The 21,155-nt window shown below is 46.5% G+C and overlaps 1 protein-coding gene across 3 annotated transcripts in view; it reads right to left on the reverse strand.

Annotated features, from left to right (window-relative positions):
- Positions 1 to 7,744, reverse strand: part of ADNP2 (ADNP homeobox 2) — a 34,158-nt gene extending 26,414 nt beyond the window's left edge. Inside the window, exon 1 of one of the 3 annotated variants that reach the window (XM_055558906.1) lies at positions 7,580 to 7,744. The gene's annotated coding sequence lies outside the window, so the exon portion shown is untranslated. Of the gene's footprint in view, positions 1 to 7,384; positions 7,512 to 7,579 lie in introns of those variants that run through there. The other 2 variants (XM_055558907.1, XM_055558905.1) reach the window with 2 other exon arrangements.
- Between the last annotated feature and the right edge of the window lie 13,411 nt (positions 7,745 to 21,155).

The following is a 21,155-nucleotide window of genomic DNA, read 5'->3' on the forward strand; positions in this document are numbered from 1 at the left end:
GCTGTGGGTAACCGCACATGAATAGTTTTGGGGGAAAGTGCTGGAAATGTTCTAATACTAGATTGTGTTGTTGGTTGCACAATTCTATAAATTTACTAAAAATCAACTAATTATACTTCTTAAAGAGATGGGAACACCAGACTACTTTACCTGTCTGCTGAGAAGTCTATATGCAGGACAAGTAGCAACAGTTAGAACTGGACATGGAAAAATGTACTGGTTCTTGGGAAAGGAGTAAAACAAGGCTGTGTATCATCACCCTGCTTATATAACTTATATGCCGAGTTGTTGTTGTTCAGTCCCTAAGTCATGTCTGACTCTTTGCGACCCCATTGTTTGCAGTACACCAGGCTTCCCTGTCTTTCACTATCTCACAGAGTTTATTCAAACTCATGTCCATTGAGTCAGTGATGCCATCCAACCATCTCATCCTCTGTCATCCCCTTCTCCTCTTGCCCTCAATCTCAATCAAACAACCCAGCATCAGGGTTGTTTACAATGAGTCGGCTCTTCAAAGGAGGAGGCCAAAGTATTGGAGCTTCAGCTTTCAGCAGCAATCCTTCCAACAAACAGAGTACATCATGGGAAATGCCAGGCTGGATGACTCACAAGCCGGAATCCAGATTGCAGGGAGAAATATCATAACTTCAGATATGCAGATACCACTCTAATGACAGAAAGGGAAGAGCAACTAAAGAGCCTCTTGTTGAGAGTGAAAGGGGAAAAGTGAAAAAGCTGGCTTAAAACTCAATGTTCTAAAAACTAAGACCATGGCATCTGGTCCCATCACTTCATGGTAAATAGATGGGGGGAAAGTGGAAATAGCTGCAGATTTTATTTTCTTGGGCTCCAAAATCACCATGGACAGTGACTGCAGCCATGAAATTAAGACACTTGCTCCTTGGAAGGAAAGCTATGACAAACCTAGACAGCACATTAAAAAGCAGAGACATCACTTGACGACAAAGGTCCATAGTCAAAGCTATGGTTTTTCCAGTAGTCATGTATGGATGTGAGACTTGGACCATAAAAACAGCTGAGCACCGAAGAATTGACGCTTTTCAACTATAGGAAAAGACTGTTGAGAGTCTCTTCGACAGCAAGGAGATCAAACCAGTCAATCTTAAAGGAAATCAACACTGAATTGGAAGGACTGATGTTGAAGCTGAAAGTCCAATACTTTGGCCACCTGATGTGAAGAGTTGACTCACTGGAAAAGACCTTGATGCTGGGAAAGACTGAAGGCAGGAGGAGAAAGGGACGACAGAGGCTAAGATGGTTGGATGGCATCACTGACTCGATGGACATGAGTTTGAGCAAGCTCTGGGACACAGTGTAGGACAGGGAAGCCTGGTGTGCTGCAGACCATGAGGTCGCAAAGAGTTGGACACTACTTAGTAAATGAACAACAACAATACTTAGACAAAGAAAGTGCGAGGAAAAACTAAGGAACTGTTTCAGATTGTGAGAGACTAAAGAAAATTAAATACAATGTGTAATTCTAACTAGATTCTTTACTATAAATGATGTTTCTGGAACAATTGGCAAAACTTCAATGTGGGTTGAGGATCAAATGCTAACAATGCATTGATTTTCTGATTTTGATGGTTGTGTTCTGGGTATGTAGAATGTCCTTATTGTAGGAAATGGACAATATTGGAGTCATCTGGCATCTTTTCTGGCAACTTAGCTTCAAATGATTCAGGGGAAGTTCTTTGTACTACACCAGCAACTTTCTTTAAATCTGAAACTATTTCAAAAAAGGTTTTAATGCACAAACTATAAAAACTACAAACAAAATCAGTTAAATTTGAGTTAAAGAAATGTCAGGTAAAATAACGCCAATTTTCAAATTATCAAAACAATAACTTAAAGATTGATAATATCCATTGGTAGTGGCATCACCGACTCGATAGACATGAGTTTGAGCAAGCTCCGGGAGTTGGCGATGGACAGGGAAGCTTGGTGTGCTACAGTCCACCGGGTTACAAAGTGTCAGACATGACTGAGCGACTGAACTGAACTGAAATGAACTGACTGGTAGTGAGGTTAAGTAGAAAAACATTAATTTCTCCATGTTTACACATCGACTGGCAGTATCTCCCAAGATTTTTAAACAATTTCTCTGAGTTGGAAATTCCACTTCTAAACCCTTTTACAACTCCTCCTCCCTCAAGGATAAGCTTGGAACCCCTTCTAAGAACCCCCAGAATGGCCAGTTTATACTTATTTCATTGCACTCACCTCACTACGTTGTAATTATTTCCTTATATACCTATTTCCCCTTTTGAACTAAACATCTTCAGGGCAGGAATCATGTTTCTCTGCACATCTGGGCCTATCACAGAGGTTCAAAATGGACAGGCTGTAGAGGATTGGTGAGTTGGAGTTCGAGACATTCAAAGTAAATAGATCAGCATCAAAAAATCACTGAGGTAAAGGAGTATCTGAATGTATTTGGCAAAAGGTAAGTAAAACTGAAAACATGGACTGGAATAAAACGAGACATGAAAGGGGCATTGAGCTAACAGTGGAAAGAACTTTTCCCCGGTAATAAGAAAATGTGAAGTATCGAGAAGCCAATTTGGAATGGGTACATTTTTCAGACAAGTTACCTTTGTAAAAATTATATTTCAGGTTCAGTAGAAAGCGAGTTTGAAGGATCATTTAGCATTTTAGAACCAGAAGATACAAAAATCATAGCAAGTAAAGTTTTAAAATAATAAAATCAGTAACAATAAAATGCACAGAACTGGGTTCTAGGCTTCAAAAGCATAATCTAAAAGGCAAGTTGTCAAGAACCTTGTGGGAGCATTCTTAAAAATTAAGCACAGCGTCACTTTCAAGCCCAGACTGGCTTCTCTGGCCAGAGCAGCCTCAACAGAAACTTCCCTTCACCTTTTCCACTCACTCCACCAGACGTGCTGGTCTGTCCTCCTTAGAGTTCCCGGAGCACTTCTTTCCCAAAAGCTGGCTGATAAATAGGACTGCCCAAGGTTAAGACCATCATCCACCTATATCTAAAACAAAGAAGCTAAATGTATTGCTTGCAAAGAAATCTGGCCTCACATAGCAAGTGCTGATCTTATCACAGTTGAGAAACAGTAGTACAGGGATTGGCCACATTTCACAGGATGGTTCCCAAGCTGTTCCTGACAGGCCAACTCTCAGGAGGAAGGCGCTGAAGAGGCTTCCAGTGATCAGGCAAGTTTTAAAGGGCTCTGCAGGTACTTGTTCAAGGCTTGGGAGAAGGGCCAAAGTCTTCGTGAACCTGCAGAATAGGAGCTTTTTATTCTCAACTGTCCACGCTCCCATTCCCTCATCATTGTTACTGTGGTTCCCTCCCTCAAAACAAGTACACAGGTCCATTCTTAATTTAAAGAAAAAGTCTCCTGTTTATAGCATTTACTGTTTTAGGGAAACCAAGTAAACATAATAAAACAAAAGACAGATAAATCACAGAAGTTCTATCAAGATCCTTGGTCTACTGTTGCCAATCACTTTGGGGGAAAAAGCTGACTTTTACCATAATTTATCCATTCTCTAAGAGATGCAAGATTCTACACAAAAGGCGGAGTAGATTAATTAACTGGAAAAGAAGTTGCTTAATGCTTCCATATCTATAGATCCTTTACTGATGCTATTCTCTATATATTCTTAGTAATTAAATCTGTATTTTCACCATTAGGAAACAGCAGGGTAATGCAGCTGTACTATCTACCACGTTTAGGTCACAGTCAATTATTCTTTTCTTTTGTATTTTACTATTATTTTCAGCTGTGCTTGGTGCTTGCTGCTGCACACATGCTTTCTCTAGTTGCAAGGAGCGGGGTTTCTCTTGTTGCAGAGCACGGGCTCTAAGCGCACAGGCTTCAGTAGTTGCAGCATGCAGCTGCACCATGCAGGTTCAGAAGTTGTGGCTCATGGGCATATTAGCCGCACAGCAGCTTCTGGAATATTGGATCAGGGATCGAACCTGTGTTCCCTGCACTGGCAGGCAGATTCTTATCTACTCTATTATCAGCAAAGTCCCACAGTAAATTACCTTTAATTTCACAGTGTGTGGTAGACATGAATTTACCAAAAATCGCATTAAAATGCAAAAGAAAATCGGAGAAGGCAATTGCATCCCACTCCAGTACTCTTGCCTGGAAAATCCCATGGACGGAGGAGCCTGGTAGGCTGCAGTCCATGGGGTCGCTAAAAGTTGGACGCGACTGAGCGACTTCACTTTCACTTTTCACTTTCATGCATTGGAGAAGGAAATGGCAACCCACTTCAGTGTTCTTGCCTGGAGAATCCCAGGGACGGGGGAGCCTGGTGGGCTGCTGTCTATGGGGTCGCACAGAGTCGGACATGACAAGCAACTTAGCAGCAGCAGCAAAAGAAAATATTATTTTCCAAAGAGGCACTTAAAGGGTTTTTGTTGCTTTTTAGTATCACGATCATTTAAGAATACCCCATTATCAAAAAATACACTGTAAAAAATGTCATTCTGGTAATAAACAGTAATTTTTTAAGTCATAGAACTTTCTTTTAAGTTCCTGTGAAATCTAAGTTCTGAAACAATTTCACTTGCAAAACAATCCAGAACAATGATCTCCCAAGCAAGACTCTGGAGCTACACTGCCTGAGTTCAAGTAAACTCCACAGTTAACTCCTAGTTATGTGATCTTTAGCAAGTTACTTAATCCAAGGGCCTGTTTTTTCTGTACAACAGGGACTGCACAACCGACTCTGAGAAGTAGTTTTGAGGAAGAAAATTCATTTAATGTAAGAACAGCACTTAGAACGTAAGACTGTGAGTTTGCTATTATCTAACTCCAAAAACTTAAAATGCAACATCCAAAAAACTAGGATCATGGCATCCAGTGGAAGCAGTCACAGATTTTATTTTCTTCAGCTCCAAAATCACTGCTGACAGTGACTGCAGCCATGAAATTAAAAGACACTTGCTCCTTGGAAGGAAACCTATGACAAACCTAGACAGTATTAACAAGTAAAGACATCACTTTGCCGACAAAGGTCTGTATAGTCAAAGCTACTGTTTTTCCAGTAGTCATGCACGGATGTGAGAGCTGGACCATAAAGAAAGCTGAGCACCAAAAAATTGATGCTTTTGAATTGTGGTGCTGAAGAAGACTCTTTAGAGTCCCTTGGACTGAGAGATCAAACCGGTCCATCCTAAAGGAAATCAACCCTGAATATGCACCAGAAGGACTGATGCTGAAGCTCCAATACTTTGGCCACCTGATGTTAAGAGCTGACTCACTGGATAAAACACTGATGCTACAGAAAGACTGAATGCAAAAGAAGAGGGTGGCAGAGAATGAGATGGTTACAGATAGCATCACTGACTCAATGGACTGAATCTGAGCAATCTCTTGGAGACAGTGGAGGACAGAGGAGACTGGAATCCTGCAGTCCTGGTGCTGGGGGGGAGGGTGGGGGGGGTGGGGGGGTGGGGCGCGGTGTTGGCAGAGTCAGACATGACTTAATGACTGAACAACAAGCTCCAAAAAATATAAATGAAATGCTGAAACTGATCAAATACAGGGTTTAGTTGTTTCTTTTTAAGTAACTTTAAAAACACATGATATTTATACATGAAAGCAAGAATCAAAGGTCTGGGTTCAAACACAGGAAGATCCCTTCTCAGACAGGCTCCTTCAGCAAGTCCTCATGATTCAATGACCTTCTTGTAACACACTGCCAAGAGGTCTGTGATAACCGGTGTGGCAGCCACAGCAGAATATTGGGGTGTGACCACTCAAAGTGACTACAACCATAAATTCACCAGGAACATATTGCAAACTTGGATCAAATTAAAAAGGTGTCCCAGATATCTTCAGATAGATAGATATCTTCCCTGGTAGCTCACACGGTAAAGAATCTGGGTTCCATCCCCGGGTCAGGAAGATGCCCGGGAGAAGGGAATGGCTACCCACTCCAGTATTCTTGCCTGGAGAATTCCATGGACAGAGGAGCCTGGCAGGCTACAGTCCATGGCGTCACAGAGTCGGACACGACTTTCACTCACTCACTACGGGAGAGGAAGGTAGAGTGGTTACAAGAATTCTGTGTGTGTGAGTTGCTCAGTCGTGTCTGCCTCTTTGCGACCCCACAGACTACAGCCCACCAGGCTTCTCTGTCCATAGAATTCTTCAGGCAATATGGGAATGAGTTGCCATTTCCTTCCCCATCCTCTCCCGACACCCATCTTCAATTCCTAACTCTAAAACCAGCTCTCACATCCTTACCACTGCTCAGTCAGACGAGTGAGCCTATCTCCTCCCAACTCCAGTCCCCCTCCAGACTAGCATCAATACCCTTAGGACACACAGATAGGTCACTTCCATGTCTAAAGACCACTGTCTCAACAAACTTCCCAATTACAACTAGAATATCAAAGTTCGTTCATAACATGGCTACATCCCCAATAACAAGTTACACATATTTGTAAACATGTATGTCTAAACAAGCATTACTTGACTTCCAACCAAAGCCGAACACGCGCTTTCCTCAACTCGCACTTTTTACGTGGTCCTCTCCTCCAGAGCGCTCCTCCCGACTCCCGGTCCCACGTGCGTGCTGAGCCTTGTGGGGCTCGCTGGTGCCCTCAAGCACTTGCCCATCTGCATCATAAATCACCACACACAAGAGTCCTCCAAGTCTCAAGAGGCTGCCATTACCCATTCCATTCAATTATAAAGAGTTTTAAGAGCATTCCGGCAAGCCTCCCATTCAAATTCAAAGAAAATACTTTAAACATTTAATTATTTAGCTACTGTTCAGTTAAAACTGGCGGCTACTATTTTCGACGTTCCCAAGCCAAGAGTCAGGAGAAATTCTGCGCGCTCTACATAAGCGCGGTGAGCGGCGGCATGTGAAAAGTTCAACTGTAATGTCAACATCTGCACGTCATCAGTATTCACACCGAGAACTCCAGGGTGAAGGAATTGGGGCTCCTCTCAGCTGTGCGCTCAAGAAAAAACCCGCCACAACGCAAGCAGCTGAGCCCGCCTCTGCTCTGCCCGGCCCGCGTCCGCGCTCGCTCCGGGCGGCCCTCCGGCTCCCAGCCCGCCCCCTCCCTGGCCCTCCCCGGCCCTCCCCGGCCGCCGCCCTGTCCCCGCGTTCCCCTCGCCCTTATGCCGTCCCCCGCCCCGCCTCCCGGGCCCCATCCCCGCCCCCCTCGACCCCGGCCCACGTGACGCGGAGGGACGACGGGCGCCCTTCGGGCCACGAGCCCCGCGCTGGCAGAACGTCGCGGGATTCGGGAGGCGGCCACGGGCCGCCGGGTGTGGGCGGGGTGGGGCGGGGCCGCCGCCGGGACTTCGCAGGCCGGGCCAGGGGCGTCGCCGCGGGCAGGGCCGGGGTTACCTACCGCTGGGCGCCCGCAGCGCCGCCGCGTCCCTCGCACGTCTGGCCGCGCCCGCTGGGGCCCCGCGCCCGCCCGCCTCCGCCCCGCGCGGCGGGACCCCCGCTCGGCGCGCGCCACCCCGCGCGACCCCGTCCCCTCCTCCCAGCTCGGCCAGAAAGAGAAAATGGCGCTCGATTGGCCTCCGGAAGTGACGCGCACCCTCATTTGCATGCCGATGCAGTCAACCAATGGGAGAAGAGCATGCATGGGACCCCCTACTGGGCACTGACCCACAGGCCCCTTTGGGCCCCTGCCTTAAGCTGAACTGGAGGCTCAGCAGTGGGAATGGGGTTTTGTGTTGAAGCCCCCTCCCCTGACCCCACTCTTGCCACAGTGAACTGGCCTGCTAGCCTCTCACCACATCTACAAACTCTCGTGAGAGTTTGAGGTGATTGCGTCACTAGAGGGGGCGGGGCCTGTGCGTCGTTCGTCACGTGACCAATCACGTGGGTTCCCTAGAGCTTTGGCTTCATTTGCATGAGGTGGGGTGGAGCTAGAGGCAGTAGCAGGAATAGGTAGCCCCGCCCACATCTCAGAGCCAATGGGAAACCAGCTGTGAGGGGAATCCTGCCCTATCATTGGAGGATACAACTTGAACTATCAGAACTTTGACAAGGATGCTCTTGATATATCTTGGTGAACTGACTGGATAGGGTCTCCTGACTTCGTAATTATATCCTAAGAAAATTAATTTCACACTTTTTCTTGAGAATTCGGATTTTTAAGTTAGAGCTACTACGTGCTGTGTAGGAAAAAAGTTAATTGCATACATTTATAAAAATTCTTAAATGGCTTAAAAGTTCACTTTTGCCCAGCTTTGTAAAAAAAATGTGAAGGGATAATATATTTCTCAAAATGAATGTACCATAGCGTGAATGGAGCTTTCAAAATGCCTATGGGTCTTCAACTGTTGAGTAAAGTGCCCAAGGGGTAAGAATAGAACCGCATTGCCCTCAGGGAACTTGCAGTTTAACGGGGAGGCCTGCTGTGTAGACAAACAACTATTTTAATTTATCTCTCCTCAGTGACTATTCCAGCCCTTTCTCCCTTCATTGAAGCTGCCGAGCCATTACTTGCCCCTCCTCAACTTACTTTTCAGCACAAGACCATGTCTACTTCTTCCAGAAGACCAAGACCATCAAAAATGGTCTCCATCTATCTCCTCCGGCCCCACGTGCACACCTTTTCCCCAGCACCATCCTGATCAGAGTATGTGTCGGTTCACGCTCAGGGCCAGTCCCTTCATTCCTGGGCCTTGTTTGCCCTGCCCGGCACCTCATTGCCCAACCATTCAGTTCAGTTCTGTTCAGTCGCTCAGCCGTGTCCAACGCTTTGCGACCCCATGAACCGCAGCACGCAAGCCCTCCCGGTCCATCACCAGCTCCTGGAGCCTATTCAAACTCATATCCACTGAGTCAGTGATGCCATCCAACCTTCTCATCCTCTGTCGTCCCCTTTTCCTCCCACCTTCAATCTTTCCCAGGATCAGGGTCTTTTGAAATGAGTCAGTTCTTCGCATCAGGTGACCAAAGTATTGGAGTTTAAGCTTGAACAGTCCTTCCAATGAGTATTCAGGACTGATTCCATCCTTTAGGATGGACTGGTTGGATCTCCTTGCAGTCCAAGGGACTCTCAAGTGTCTTCTCCAACACCACAGTTCAAAAGCATCAATTCTTTGGCGCTCAGCATTCTTTATAGTCCAACTCTCACATCCATGGATGACTACTGGAAAAACCATAGCCTTGACTAGACGGACCTTTGTTGGCATTCCTCTCCCCTAATTTCAGCTTCTCTCTTTCTATGGGTAACTTCTGCTCAGTTTAACCCAATGACTAAAAGCATAAGAGGCACTGAGTAAATGTATGAATTAATTTTAAAATGGTCTTGAGTGCTGGGTTGATATTACTCAGCCACAATTTGTTTTTTTCTCTACAAGATTCCAAGCCATAATTGAAGGAGAATTTACTCTTTATAGTTATTTATGAATTATGATTTAATTTGGTAATAAATCACAGCAGTAAATGGGTATGATGTCCCTATACATCTTTCTTGAAGAAATGGGTGGGATGAAAAGTTACAGCCTTCCGGTTACCCTTGACCCAGACTACGCGGCTCCAGTGGAGCATAGTATCACATTTCTCCAAATGTCTTGCTGCTTCCACTCCTCATCGTGTGCTCTCTTGCGCCACCCTCACCTGCATCTAAGAGTGGGAAATTACAGGTATCCCTTGACCACCAGGGCTTCCCTGATGGCTCAGCTGGTAAAGAATCCGCCTGCAATGTGGGAGACCTGGGTTCAATCCCTGGGTTGGGAAGATCCTCTGGAGAAGGGAAAGGCTACCCACTCCAGTATTCTGGTCTGGAGAATTCCATGGACTGTATAGTCCATGGGGTCACAAAGAGCCAGACATGACTGAGTGACTTTACTTGGCCACCAGTGACCTCCTAACTGTTAAAGCCAAGAACAGATTTTAGTCCTCATCTTCCCTTTCCTGAAGCCCTTCCCTCACAACATGACCTCTAATCTTCTCCACCCTAGCTGATTAGTCCTCACACCTTTACTAGCTTCCCCTTCTCAGCACATCCTTGAACATTTGCCCCATAATTCCTCCCATTTTCATCCACGTCCTGTGTGCCAGGCATTGTTCCAGGTACTGGAACCCCCATCCCTTTCAGTCATCACTCTCCATCCTCTCCCTTGTTAATCTCAAAGGCAGATTCAAACTTCATTATTTTGATTCCAGTGTATCCACCTCTGTCCTGAGTTCTGGCTGCCAACGGGGCAGCTCCACTTGGGTGTCCCACCCACACCGCACAGTCCACGTGCTCAAGGCTGAGCAATCACCCCTCCTCCACAGTCCCTCCAACAGTAAGCAATGTGCTTACCTAGCCTTCATTTTTCCCGTCTCCAATTCTCTAACTTTACATCCTGATGCTCCTCTCCTGTAGCCCTCCTACCACGTGTGCCTCTCCTGGTGGGAACACCTGCACAGGTCAGGTCAGCTCAGGCATCTCTGGGAAGCCTTCCAGTCAGCCATCCTAGAGATCTAGCGAAAGCAAGCCTGACCCTGTTGCTTCCCTTCTTCCCTTCAGCCATTCCGACAGTTGCTCAGCTTGAACACAAGCTCTCCAGTGCTGACCATCCCCAGCCCATCTCCCGCTCGCACAAACACTGCACAGTATTTGTTCATGGGATTCCTTCCTTTTCCACAACCTGAACTGACTTCTGTTCCATTGCCATTCAAGGCTGAGTTCTGCTGACTTCTCTCCCAAGAGCTCCCTGACCACCAGCACTGCACACATACCTGTGGCAAGATGTAATGGGTTCCTCTTGATATTCACAGAACACCGCACTAACTGTGTGATCCTCATTTGCTAATGTATCTGTCTCTTTCAAGGAGTGCTGTACCAACAGGGGCCATGTCTCCTGGTCATCACTGTATCCCCGATGCCTAGGTTACTTTAATACAATTTGCAATAATATTCTGATAAACATAATAAACCTTTAATAAATGCTGAAAGACTTCATTTTTCTCCCAACACCTTATAAAAACTTTTGAACATACTGAATAGTTGAAATAAATGTACAGTGAACACCATTACCTAGATCTTACAATTAACAAGTTTGCTGTATTTGCTATATCACCCAGCTATCCAGCTATTCCTCTTTTTCATTCAGTTTTTTATTGAAGCATAGTTGATTTACAATGTTTGTAAAGCAAAGTTGATTTACAATTTACAATGTTACAAAATTTACAAGGAATTGCTGCTTTACAGCAAAGTGTTAAACACATATAGACATTCTTTTTTACGTACTTTTCCATTATGGTTTATCATAGGGTATTGAATATAGTTCTTTGTGCTATACAGTAGGACCTTGTTGTTTATCCATCCTATATGTAATAGTTTATATCTGCTAGTTCCAAACTCCCAGTCCCTCCCTCCCTCACCCCCACCCCCTGGACAGACACAATTCTGTTCTTTATCTGTGAGTTTGTTTCTGTTTTGTAGATAAGTTCATTTGTGCCATATTTTAGATTCCACATATAAGTGATAACACATGTGGTATTTGTCTCTTTCTGACTTACTTCACTTTATATAACCTCTAGTTGCATCCATGTTGCTGCAAATGGCATTATTTCATTCTTTTTTATGGCTAAGTAGTTTTCCATTTCATATACGTACCACATCTTCTTTATCCATTCATCAGTTGATGGACATTTATGTTGTTTCCATACTATTGTGAATCAACTTTTCATCTCTTGTACCATCTTTTTTTTATGCACTCGAAATTGCAGATATTTGTCTACTGTGTCCCTAAACACTTCAGCATGCATGGATATGTTACAAATGACATTTAAAACTACAATCAACAGCTTTCATGTTGAAAGGACTGTCCCTCTCCATGACAGAGGAATGAGCAATATGACCCAGAGGGACTCAGTCATCAAATCATTCAAAATCAGAAGTTAGACCTGAGGGCGTATATGCTGGACATGTCGCAGCACAAGCAAGTTTGTTCTGCTTCTTCTCAACCTACTTGGTTTCAGTACAAGTACCAGATGCTTTGTTTTTAGTTGTTCAGTTGGGTCTAAATAGCCTGTGCTGGACTTTTTCTACACTCGCATCTGGTTCCTTCTATAATCAGCATCAGCTTTTGTAAAAATAATTGTCCACCACAAAAAGAGCAATCTGGGTGACTATATAGCCCCAGAGCCTGACATATCAGCCCACAGGGGGAGCCCTTTGGGAGGGTGCTGCCTTGAGGGTCCCAGCTTACAGATAAAAGTGACACCTCATATATATATATATATGTGTGTGTGTGTGTGTGTGTGTGTGTGTGTTTTCCTCTGGGCAGACCCAGCCCCACATCAGGGGACACATCTTTGCAAGAAGAGTGGTCTGGATTTCCAAGTCACATAGGCAACTGTACCTGGCAACACACAAAGAGACAACTGTACACATGCCCATCTAAATGAAATACATCTCTAAGGTTCATCCAAATCCACTGACATTTCTATGGAAAGATATTCTTTGTGAACACCTTAGATGTGATCTTGCCTTTCTCACCTTTGTTTTACATTTTTTTGTGTCTGCTAGACACCAAGGAGTGGAGAAGGCAATGGCACCCCACTCCAGTACTCTTGCCTGAAAAATCCCATGGACGGAGGAGCCTGGTAGGCTGCAGTCCATGGGGTCGCTAAGAGTCAGACATGACTGAGCGACTTCACTTTGACTTTTCATTTTCATGCATTGGAGAAAGAAATGGCAACCCACTCCAGTGTTCTTGCCTGGAGAATCCCAGGGACAGGGGAGCCTGGTAGGCTGCCATCCATGGGGTCACACAGAGTCGGACATGACTGAAGCAACTTAGCAGACACCAAGAAGACAGCAATGAGCAGAAAACAGAAGAAATTCAATCCCTGCTTTCATAGAGCTTAGAGAACCATGAGGGAGATCATCATTAGTGAAATAAGAACACAGTGAAAGTTTAATTATAACCTGAGCAAACACTCCTGAAGAAGGTAGACTCTACAAGCATCCACATCCCAGAGACCTGATCTGGAGGCGCATTCTTGACAGAGTGGCAACCTGAAGTCAGAAGGACAAGCCGGCATGAGTGGGTCAAGGCAGCAAGTGGTCGTGAGGGGAGACAACTTCAGGCAGTGGGAACAGCCTTGCGAAGTCCTTCCCTTTACTATACTTTCAGTCTGTCCTCCAACCGTTTCTTTCTGCTTCTCAGGTTCCCCAGAATAATGTCTCACAAGCTGTTTTAATCAAATTAATCCTGCCTTAATGGAGAAATAGTAAAACATTGGGAATTTCTGATCTTCCAGTGGTATTTTTAAGTTTCTTATTAGAAGAGAGATATAAGCATTTTTAGGGGAAAAAAGTCATCATTTAAAAATTGGTTTACACATACTTATTCCCAAACTGAAAAATAAATCATCATAAAAGGCGGTGAAGGGGAAGAAGAATTAATATATAATTTTCAAGAAGCATAGAGATGTTACTGTCTCATCTCACAGATGAGGAAACAGCAGCTCAGAGAAATTAAGTAGGTATCTGAATTCACACCCCCAACTGCATGCAGAGACAGGCCTTCCAACTCCTCATTCTTGGTCTTCCCGTTTTTCTGCACAAGTGCCCACAGGTATCGATAATCACCCATGAATATCTGAACCCACGAGGCAAACGCAGTACAGCCTCACCCCCTCCCACCTGAGCCAGCAAGTTTGCACTGAAGGCTTCTAAACCTCTTTTCTGGTCATCTTCCTCCAGATCTAACTTAGCTTCACTTTCTAGGTTTTGCACAAGTTCAGAGCCATCAATAGACAACACTGAGACTTCATCTACCAAGCCATTTCTCCGTGTTCTCCCCACTGTGATTGAAACAGCTTTTATGGCTGGACATGCCTCTCCACTCCTGCCTATGTCACTGTCTTTTCTTTCATGAAGTGCTGGTTCCAAACAGCTGAAAATGGAGGTGATTTTTGTTCATTTACATATCAGGACATGCTCTGAGTTTCTTTTAAAGTGCCATGGGAAAAAATGATTTCCGAATTGTTTAGAGGAAAAGTTTATGTTTACATTTTAAAATAAAACCCCAGTGAATCTCACTTTGAGAACTCACTCTGAACCCCAAAAAGCAGATGGCTCTCCAGGGGACATACTCAGGTTCTCAAGTGCTCTGCAGAGCACCCTGACAGGTGCAAATGAAATAGCAGGTAGTTAAGAATAGCAAGAAGAGATAAGAAACCCTTCTTCACTGATCAATGCAAAGAAATGGAGGAAAATAACAGAATGGGAAAGACTAGAGATCTCATCAAGAAAATTAGAGATACCAAGGGAACATTTCATGCAAAGATGAGTTCGATAAAGGACAAAAATGGTATGGACCTAACAGAAGCAGAAGATATTAAGAAGAGATGGCAAGAATACACAGAAGAACTGTACAAAAAAGATCTTCACCACCCAGATAATCATGATGGTGTGATCACTGACCTAGAGCCAGACATCCTGGAATGTGAAGTCAAGTGGGCCTTAGAAAGCATCACTATGAGCAAAGCTAGTGGAGGTGATGGAATTCCAGTTGAGGTATTCCAAATCCTGAAAGATGATGCTGTGAAAGTGCTGCACTCAATATGCCAGCAAATTTGGAAAACTCAGCAGTGGCCACAGGACTGGAAAAACGTCAGTTTTCATTCCAATCCCAAAGAAAGGCAATGCCAAAGAATGCTCAAACTACCGCACAATTGCACTCATCTCACACGCTAGTAAAGGAATGCTCAAAATTCTCCAAGCCAGGCTTCAGCAATACATGAACCGTGAACTTCCTGATGTTCAAGCTGGTTTTCGAAAAGGCAGAGGAACCAGAGATCAAATTGCCAACATCCACTGGATCATGGAAAAAGCAAGAGAGTTCCAGAAAAACATCTATTTCTGCTTTATTGACTATGCCAAAGCCTTTGACTCTGTGGATCACAATAAACTGTGGAAAATTCTGAAAGAGATGGGAATACCAGACCACTTGATCTGCCTCTTGAGAAATTTGTATGCAGGTCAGGAAGCAACAGTTAGAACTGGACATGGAACAACAGACTGGTTCCAAATAGGAAAAGGAGTTTGTCAAGGCTGTATATTGTCACCCTGCTTATTTAACTTCTATGCAGAGTACATCATGAGAAACGCTGGGCTGGAAGAAGCACAAGCTGGAATCAAGATTGCTGGGAGAAATATCAATAACCTCAGATATGCAGATGACACCACCCTTATGGCAGAAAGTGAAGAGAAACTAAAAAGCCTCTTGATGAAAGTGAAAGTGGAGAGTGAAAAAGTTGGCTTAAAGCTCAACATTCAGAAAATGAAGATCATGGCATCCGGTCCCATCACTTCATGTGAAATAGATAGGGAAACAGTGAAAACAGTGTCAGACTTTATTTTGGGGGGCTACAAAATCACTGCAGATGGTGACTGCAGCCATGAAATTAAAAGACGCTTACTCCTTGGAAGGAAAGTTATGACCAACGTAGACAGCATATTCAAAAGCAGAGACATTACTTTGCCAACAAAGGTTCGTCTAGTCAAGGCTATGGTTTTTCCTGTGGTCATGTATGGATGTGAGAGTTGGACTGTGAAGAAGGCTGAGTGCCGAAGAATTGATGCTTTTGAACTGTGGTGTTGGAGAAGACTCTTGAGAGTCCCTTGGACTGTGAGGAGATCCAACCAGTCCATTCTGAAGGAGATCAGCCCTGGGATTTCTTTGGAAGGAATGATGCTGAAGCTAAAACTCCAGTACTTTGGCCACCTTATGTGAAGAGTTGACTCATTGGAAAAGACTCTGATGCTGGGAGGGATTGGGGGCAGGAGGAGAAGGGGACGACAGAGGATGAGATGGCTGGATGGCATCACTGACTCGATGGATGTGAGTCTGGGTGAACTCCGGGAGTTGGTGATGGACAGGGAGGCCTGGCGTGCTGCGATTCATGGGGTCGCAAAGAGTAGGACACCACTGAGCGACTGAACTGAACTGAAAAATGCTTTGAAAGTAGACATTTACAAAAATTCAAACTGTATATTTTATATAGAAAACAAAACAGTATAATAACTAATTCAGAATTTCTCCCTTATCAAAACTGTCAATTAATAAATTTCACTCTTTTCCTGTAAAGGCAGAATGCTCATCATTCTTCTAATAGGCCTTAGCCTTTAGATAAACTTAGCCTTTAGGATCGGAGAAGGCAATGGCACCCCACTCCAGTACTCTTGCCTGGAAAATCCCATGGATGGAGGAGCCTGGTAGGCTACAGTCCATGGGTCGCTAAGAATCAGACACGGCTGAGCGACTTCACTTTCACTTTTCATTTTCATGCATTTGGAGAAGGAAATGGCAACCCATTCCAGTGTTCTTGCCTGGAGAATCCCAGGAACAGAGGAGCCTGGTGGGCTGCCATATATGGGGTCGCACAGAGTCGGACACAACTGAAGCGACTTAGCAGCAGCAGCAGCCTTTAAGATAAAAGCAATTTCCTCATATCTATCTCCAACATTAAGTGCATCACACACAAGCTTGTCTGCACAATGCAGTATAATGTTTACATGTGCTCTCTATTCATTTCTTTTTGCTTCCTTAGTGCTTTCCTCCTATCCTTCTCTTTCGGGTTTTACTGTCCTTTATCTAACTCAAATTGTAAAGTCAGAAGTAAAATTTTTGTCTGGCCTTGCCCTGCTACACTGCTAATGCTCAGAAATCATAAATGGGAACCAATACTCTCTGCCCAGTGGATGGTCTACGTTTGCACTAACTCTTGGCCATCCTGGGGTACAGCTGCACCCCCAGTGGTAGCTGCAGGAGGTGAGGATCAGCTACCAACGGAGCCCTGTTTTGATGTTCTGATAATACTGACCTCCAGCTTTCAGAGGGTTCTCCGTGGTCCCAGGAGTCACAGCCACTGTCAACAGCAGTCCCTGGTTCCCCTGCCCCTCCCTCCAAGCCCAGACAGATGCCTACCAGGGCCCCTCCCTGTTCTTCCCCATTAAAATAACAAGCAACCCAGTTTAAAAATAGGCAGAGGACCTCAACAGACATTTTTCCAGAGAAGACACACACATAACCAACAGGCACCTGAGAAGATGCTCAGTGTCACTAGTCATGAGAGAAATGCAAACTAAACCGAGATGTCACCTCAGCACCTGTCAGAATGGCTACTGTCAAAAAGACAGTAACAACTGTTGGTGAGGATGTGAAGAAAAGGGAACTCTCATGGACTGCTGGTCGGAATGTAAATTCGTGCAGCCTATATGGAAATTCTTTCTAAAATTGAAAACATAACCACCATAAGATCCAGCAGTCTCTCAGGTGGAATTCAGGAGAGTTGAGTGGAGGGCTCCTGTCTTGTGGTTCTCAGACCGAGAGAAGGCAAATGGGTGTTTTGTTTGCAATCGTCAGTTCAGAAGAGACCACACCACCCGGTCCTTCGGCGCGTTCCCTCCAAGGGAGAAAGATCCAGTCCCTTCAAAGTCACTCAGGAGTCTGGCCCGAGCACCAGAGACTGGGTTCACACCTGCCGGGTTCTAGCAGGCAGTCCGGTCCCGCAACGCAGGAAACCATTTTTTAGATTTTCTTTTAAACAAGGAACCTTGCTTCCACGTTCTGCTTTACAAGCTTGCAGAAGAACGTTGAGCGGTGGAGCGAGCGGGACCCGGCCTGGCAGGAACTTAGACCTGGCGGGCGGGAAACCGGGAGAAGGTTCCCCGCCGGCTGCTCGCCGCCCCCGGTCCCGGGTCAGAGCCGCCTCTTCCCGACGCCGCCCCTTCCCGTTCCCCCACCCTCTCCAGGCTAAAGGGAAGCTCTGCTGCCGGCTCAAAGCATCTGGAGGTGTTTCCCGAGACCTGGAGACCCGCGTCCCCGCCGACACCGCCGGGTCTGCGCAGGGCCCTCGGAGGAGCCTGCCCGCGGCCTGGGGAGGAGGAAGCCCGGGTCGTCCGCGCCGCGTGTCCAGAGCACCGGGCGGGGCCGGCAGCGTCTCCCACTCGGCCCTGGGAGCCTGCACACAACTCCCGCGCCCGCGCGAGCTCCAGGCCGGCGCTGCAGGTGGAAAGAGCGGGATGAGGGGCTGGGGCGAAGCTCTCCCCCTTGGCTCGGAGGCTGGAGTGGTTTCCTCCTCAGACCTCGGAGCCGACGAGGCTTCAGGGTTCTCGCCCTTCAATCCAGTTGCACTGCGACCCCCGCCCGGGGCGCGGGAGAGTGTGGACGTCCGCCAGGCGGCGGGCAGACCCCAGTCCTGAGAGCCGAGCGGGGCGCGAGCAGCGGGGCGGGGGCACCGGGCCGGGAGCGCCTCCTCGCGCAAGACCCGGTGCTGCCTGGGCGCCCGGCGGCAGGGCGCCCGGGGCTGCCCCCAGACCCAGACGCGACACGGAAGTCTGCGCTCGTCTCCAGGCCCCGAGCCCGGGGGTTGCGACGCAGGTGTGCCTCGGTCACTCCGCAGCGACCCGCGCCGCCCCAAGCCTGCCTGTGGCGCCCACGGGGCTCCGCTCCACGTGTGCGGCGGGTCGGCGCGCGACCCCCGGGGAGCAGCGAGGAAGGGCGAAGGGCGCTCCCCGGGGAGATCCCCCCGAAGATGCTCGGTGGGCCACAGCGCGTGCACCCGGGCCGGCAGCGCCGTGTCTCCAGGGAGCTCCGTAGAAACGCAGATGCTCGGGTCTCGGGCCTGCGACCCCGGAGAGGTGGTCGGCCGCGTACGGTGTTACCGGACCCCGGGGGGTACACTGAAGCTTGGGAACGGCTAACTACCTGACAAAGTAACAGACGCTGATGGAGTGCCTTAGCTTGAGACGCCTGGACTCAGTCCCCGTTTCCGCAGCAGTTTCGCAGAGAAAGAGCTCACCGACGTGCCCACGAGGCTGGTTCGAGGGTTTCACTAGGTCAGCTCTTGCCAACTTCTCGTGATTAGCGTGGACGCCAGGCGTCTTCTGGGGGCTCCGGCAGCCTCCAGGGGCGGACTGTCCCCCAGAACCCAAGCGGGCTTCAGCGTGTGGGGGCGGGGGCCGCTGCCTGCTGCCTTCTCGGGGCACTAAGCACCGGCCGGCAGGAGCCGGGTCTGGCCTGTTTCCCTGTTTGTAAGATGAGTACTGAGCTTGCAAGCCTGCGCCTTTCTGCGCCCCTACGCTCCCCTCTCACCCCGCTGCCTTTTTCCATCCCTGAATTGCTGCTCCACTGCGCCCGCCTCACTGCCCCAGGACACACGCTCCTGACGCATGCTGGAAAGGACCCCAGAGACAAAAGGAAGGCAACAACCCCATAGGTAGCCAGAAAATAGCCTGCCCACCGGGGCATCTGCAGGTCAGGTATGTAATAGGATGCGCAGTTTCCAGCTGAAGGCTCCCTCTTCCCATGATGGGCTCCGCCCCGCAGATAAGCAGGATGCAGCAGAGGTTAGGACCGCGGGCTGCCTTTGGCTGTACCATTTACCTTCTCATCAACAGTGTGCAAGTGTTCACATTTCTCCACATCCTCGCCAACACTTGTAATTTTTTTTAATACTAGCCATCCTAATGGATGAGTTGGTATCTTGTAGTTTTGATTTATTGTTCCTCATGTCCTGTTTTTCCATTGTCCCTAATGATTAGTGCTGTTGAGCATTCTTTTCATATGGTTACTGGTCATTTGTACATCTCTGGAGAGAATTCTACTTAAGTTCCTTCAACTGTTTTTGAATTGTGTTGTCACTTGTGTTGTAAGCATTATCTATTTTATATTTTAATTCCTTATCAGACATATGATTTGCAAGTATTATCTCCCATTCTGTGGATTGCCTTTTTATTTCATTGATAGTGTCTTGGCACAAAAGATTCTCACAAAGTCCAACTTGTCTGTTTCCTTTTGTTGCCTATGCCTTTTGTGTCATATCCAAGAAATCAATGCCAAATTGAGTGTTTTGAAGCTCTAGTCCTATGTTTTCTTTTAAAAGTTTTAGTGTTAAGTCTTTATGTGGCTTGTGGGATCTTAGTTCCTCAACCAGGGGTTGAACCCATGCCTTTGGCAGTGGAAGCACGGAGTCCCAATCACTGGACTGCCAGCTAATTCTCTATATTGTTAAGTCTTACATTTAGGTCTTCGATACACCTGACCTGTCTCCTGAGAAATATATGCTGGTCAAGAATTAAGTTAGAACTGGACAGGGAACAATAGACCGGCTCAAAATTGGGAAAGGGGTACGACAAGACTGTATATTGTCACCCTGCTTATTTAACTTACACATAGAGTACATCAAGAGAAATGCCAGGCTGGATGAATCACAAGCTGGAATCAATATTGCCAGGAGAAATACCAACTTCAGATATGCAGATAATAACACTCTACTGGCAGCAAGTGAAGAGCAACTAAGAGCCTCTTGATGAGGGTAAAAAAAAGACAGTGAAAAGGCTGGCTTAAAACTCAACATTAAAAAAAAAAAAGACCATGGCAGCCAGTCCCATCACTTCATGGCAAATAGAAGGGGAAAAAGTGAGAAGTGTTATTTTCTTGGCCTCCAAAATCATTGTGGTGATTGCAGCCATGAAATTAAGACATTTGCTCCTTGAAAGGAAAGCTATGACAAACCTAGACAGCATAATAAAGAGCAGAGACATCACTTTGCCAACAAAGGTTCAGAGTCAAAGCTACAGTTTTTCCAGTAGTCAAATAAGGATATGAGAGTTGGACCATAAAAAAGCCTGAGAGCTGAAGAACTGACGCTTTCAAATTGTGGTGCTAGATCTTGAAAGTCCCTTGGACAGTAAGGAGCTCAAACCAGTCGATCCTAAAGGAAATCAACCCTGAATGTTCACCAGGACTGATGCTGAACCCTCAATACTTTGGCCACCAGATGCAAAGAGCTGACTCATTAGAAAAGACCCTGATGCTGGGAAAGATTGAGGGCAGGAGGAGAAAAGAGCAGCAGAGGTTGAGATGGTTAGATAGCATCACTGACTCAATATGAATTTGAACAAACTCCGGAGATAGTGGAGGACAGAGGAGACTAGTGTGCTGCAATCCATGGGGTTGCAAGAGCTGGACATGACTTAGTGACTGAACAAACAAAATGTCCAACTTCATACTTTTTTTTCTGTTTTGGTCATGGCACTTGGTATGCAGGATCTTAGTTCCCTGACCAGGGATTGAACCCTTGCTCGCCGCATTGGAAGTATGGAGTCTTAACCACAGGACTGCCAGAGAAGTCCCCTACTTTCACAC

Source organism: Bubalus kerabau, chromosome 21 (assembly GCF_029407905.1).
Source record: "Bubalus kerabau isolate K-KA32 ecotype Philippines breed swamp buffalo chromosome 21, PCC_UOA_SB_1v2, whole genome shotgun sequence".
Classification (NCBI taxonomy): domain Eukaryota; kingdom Metazoa; phylum Chordata; class Mammalia; order Artiodactyla; family Bovidae; genus Bubalus; species Bubalus kerabau.